The sequence below is a fragment of the Plectrocnemia conspersa genome, unplaced genomic scaffold (genome assembly GCF_051122295.1).
Source record: "Plectrocnemia conspersa isolate PC_06_02 unplaced genomic scaffold, ASM5112229v1 ptg000006l, whole genome shotgun sequence".
NCBI lineage: Eukaryota > Metazoa > Arthropoda > Insecta > Trichoptera > Polycentropodidae > Plectrocnemia > Plectrocnemia conspersa.
In genome coordinates, this window is record NW_028277170.1 from 2,640,785 (window position 1) to 2,645,563 (window position 4,779).

A 4,779-nucleotide genomic window follows, 5' to 3' on the forward strand; every position below is an offset into this window, starting at 1 on the left:
AATATTATTAATATTACTATTTAATAAAATTTCGGCTTGATAGAAACGAGACTAAAAAAGAGTATGAATACAAAAATAACCTAGAATGGCAAACTATGACAACGAATAATAGAAAAATACTAAGAAGTCCAAAACATCTAGTCTAAGTAAAATAAACAATTACTGGCTCGGAGGAGTACAAACAAAAAACAGATACAATGGTTGAACTAAAACCATCACCAATCTACGTAGCGGGTGTCAAAGATAATAAACCCTTAATAACGTTATTAGACTGGATAACCATCGAATATACAATCAAGATAATCAGCAATGACGAGGTTAAAATTAAACTCAGAACTGGCAATAATGCCTTAAAGGAAAAAACGACAGAATTTCATTCGTACAAAAAATATAAAATTAGTATAAAGAAATAAATTAGATATTTTAATAATAAATATGGAGAAGCATCCAATTTTCTTTACATGCAATATTATACCCTAAAAAATGACTTATTGTTTATGTATAAAAAGATTGTAAATAAATAAATAAAAATTATTCCACTAATAGAAGCTATTTAGCCAAAAAAATGTTCTTCTATAAATATATATTAATATAGAAGAAAAAAATATAAAAGTATATTTTGATTAATAAAGTTAATCTGTAGCTTAGAAAATATATTTTAATTAGTAGGTCAAAAACAGCAATTCGCATATTTGCATAATACGTTTTTCATTGCGCTAACAATTAAATAATCTTAATCGAAATTAAAAAACTGTTTCTTAGAATGTTTTAACTTTGTATTATAATGCTACAATTGCTTTATATGTTGTACTAATTGTTTAGTAACACAATTTTCGTTTTTGATCAGACATTTCTTAATTGAAGTTGAAGCCGCACAGATTGTTCAGCGCTATAATTACTTATGATTTTTTAAGACCATCATTAATAACCTTGAGAGAGTGTGAGTAGATTAAAAATATGTATGATTAATTATTTATGAAACGATACGTTTCAGTACTGCAAAAATCAATTTGAATATGGGACAAAATTTATTACTGGAGTTCGCAAAAATAAAATATTATTTGTTGTTATAAATAAAATAATAACCAAATTATTCCACACATTAAAAAATCTGAATATAGGCGAATGTTTGATTGTCAAATATATTTTAATTCCAACTGCTTAATATTTTTATATATTTTTAAGTAAAAAATTGGAAATGTAAGTATTTCATACCAATGTAAACTAATAATATATTTAGCATAATCACGAAGAAATTTGTGAATTGGTGCATCATCAATATATGAAACATAAAGGTAGATAAAACAATATATCTGATGACAACAAAGTATCTAGCTCTAGTCACAAACACACATATGAGTACGACATTAAAAAATCTCGATGTCCATTGTCTACCGACTATTGTTTTGATAAATTTTTGAGCCAGCGAACGTCAACATTTTTCAAATCGTCCTTTTGTTCCTCTCACCACCTCCCCTCTTCCACCCCACCGCATGTGACACGGTTCGTAATGGCGTCGGACAAAATCCCTTTTTCGGCTCGTTACCTGGCGTTGATTTATTATTTTCACCACTTGAACGTTATGAAAAAGATTATCAGATTTTGCGTGTGTGCGTTTCGAAACCCCTGGGATTACTGTGGAAATTAATGATATGTATAATGAGATTATTTAAATAATATTGTTACTCAACTATTGTTTTTTATGATTTGGACCAATCAAAAAAATCTAAAACTAACTATAAAAAAAACTTTTGTGATTTAAATGAGTTAACAAAATTTATTTTATATTCACAATTATTTCAATTACGTATGAATTTTAATTTTCCAAGATTACATTAACTTGGGGATCAATACGTTTAATTGGATGTTTTAGCAATGATAAGTTGTCTAGATTTAAAATCTAAATAAAAGCACTTTAATTAAAGTGTCTCTGAGAAAATCTCAGAGGAGTTCTTAGATAAATTGTTTGAGGGAAAGTGATTTTTAGTTGATTGCGTTCTGGAAAAATCAATTATAGGATTATCCCAAAAAAAGTTTGTTGTCCACCAATCACAGAAAAGTGGCGAGTTTTTTTTAACAAATTACCGGTGGATGCTAAATTAGACTACAAGCGGCCATTTTGAGAACAATCCCGAATGCATGCGTCATATTTTATACTTTTTTTTATTTATGACGGGTACTTTGTTACTTGAGCTGCTAAAAGATTTCTCATGGTGATGTCTTATTTTCTAGATTTTTTAAATTTGAATTTCCATTTTTATAATTAAATAGCATGGGTTAATCTCTCTAATTTTAAATTAAATAATAATATTTATTGAACTTCACTGAGCTATTGAAAATTTAAGAAAAACTGACCGTATACTAAATTATGTCAAGGAATGTAGTATTAGTTTCAAAAAAAAAGTTCTGGAATAGAAGCTTTCAATGATAATGAAGGTCATGTGTCTATTACTTAAGTCAATAAGAATTAAGTTTAGCGTTAATTGAATCAAATCTAAAAAAATAGGTCGCTTACATCTTGAGAGGGATTCTATCGCAGCAGAGAGAGATCAACCTCCACTATACACACAATACACTGACTTCATCCCTCTGGCAGCTTCTACACCACCGCTCAGAGAATAACGATCTGTCATTGGGTTCATAATGTTGCATGAAAAACCAAAAATATATTTATTAAAGAAAAAAATAAAGAACTATTGAGTCACAAGAGCGAAGAAGTGTTCACAATATACACTGTCTGATATTCCAGGTGTGCTATATACAAGAGAGCTGAAGCTTAGTTTGTCCCAATTTATCGGGGTGGAGCTAAACGGCCTTTCGTTTACGGGCAAGTTACGCTTAAATAGTAAAACCTGTTACTTGGGGCTTATCCGAATACGTTAACGTAAAATCTTCATAGTGATAGAGGGCATTTTATAATAAACCTAATGGGTCCGTTGACTTGTCCGCGCCGTTAAATAATTCAAAGCATTCACTCGATACATTTTAAATGTGTCACGACCATTTTTCAGCCATGGTATAGTGTTGTAAATTAATTAACAGTGAGAAAGTTTTTTTTTCAAAATGTCTATGTTGGCAAAATATGGTTGTTAATCAAAAGTTAAAAAATATTTTTAGTGCAACTTTTCTTGTTCGCAGAAAAGTAAAAACAAACTTTCACACTCCACCACAAATTTATTCAAAACGAAATATAAAAATTGTGTGAATGTTTAGCAGCTTTTACGCAGGGCACGGTCCGCAATATCATTGCCGCATAATTATTTACAAATATATTCACGTTCACAGTCGGCAGGCGTAAGTCGACAAACGATACGATTTTTGTCTACATCGTTCCACATTCACATAATATGATTATTAAAAAAAAACGTGTAAATGTAGCCTAGACTAATTTTTAAAAAGCATTTGACAAAGTTTGAAATGATTTCTTACTCAGTTATGCTCAAAAGCGTAAACGCAAAAATAAATAAAAAAACGGTCCTTTTGACTTTTTCTAAAGTTACTTAAGTGATCGTCATCAATATGTAAGCTGTAGTATTAAATATTATAGATAATTAATTTGGGTCCTAGGCAATTAAGAAATTGATAACACAGTTATGCAGATGATCTGAAATAGTATTTACAGAAATGTGGATTCCTTTTTTATAAAAATTATTGGTATCACTCTGAATATTTTTAGCAATAGTGTGCAAACAATGGGTAAAAAAATTGTTTATATGTATATATTCATTTCTATGACGACAGCAAGGGCGAACACAAGACAGCCTCAATAGAAGACAGATTGAGCGCCAAGCGACGCGACGCGATCACAAACTCTCTCAGTCTCTTAGCAATTGCTGGGCAATCAACACGTGATTAAGATGACGTGTGACGTGTCCAGAAGATTACTTACGGCTTGCGATTTCAAATACAGATTCGAATATATAACAAATCATAAGTTTTTTGCAAGCGAATACCTCACATTGAATTTATAAAATTAAAGTTTTTAAAAAGTATTTTACATTAAAGAAATAGTTATCCTACACAAGTACAAATAAAACCTTTTTTTATAAAATTATGTGTTTTATGACCTCTAAATAATTTTACTATAACTACATTAACGATTAAAAAAATGTCTATCCATGAGCCGTATTAGCCTGTTGATATATGCATCATTACTCATTTGCACCGAAATATCATTTGCCTGTTGATATATCAGTGCTCATTTGCACCGAATCTATGCGCTGTTAACGCACGCCCCTGCTACGTGCACTGGTGCTGCACTACTAACGTTGGCTAATTATTAATAATAGGTCGTTTCATATCATGTGCTTCTCAACAGACTGTGTTTGGAACGAGACATTTGTAGTTAATATGAAGAAATGGGTACCGCAGGAACTGACCGAAAGGCAAAAACTGCAAGTCTATTCTTTATTAGTTCTCAGAAACGATAAAGAACAGAAGAGATGGTGAGACAATAAACAAGCTACAAAAATGAGTTTGTACCCGAAAATAATTATAGTTACAGTATTCTTGGAGAATTATTTATTGATCGTTTATTAAGTCAGATGAAACTATAACAACAAGATCACATTTAGGGTTCTGGAAAGACCGAGTTTTTTGGACCGGATGGGTCTGACTCTCCCTTACGAGCGCAAAAGGCTAATTAAAACTCGGCCTCATCATGTTTCCTATAATATCTCATTAATGAGACAAATGCATATTCGTTAATTATTTATTTTATATATGTTTTGTATAAATATACTCACAAAAGTATAGTTAAATAATAACTATCAAACAGAT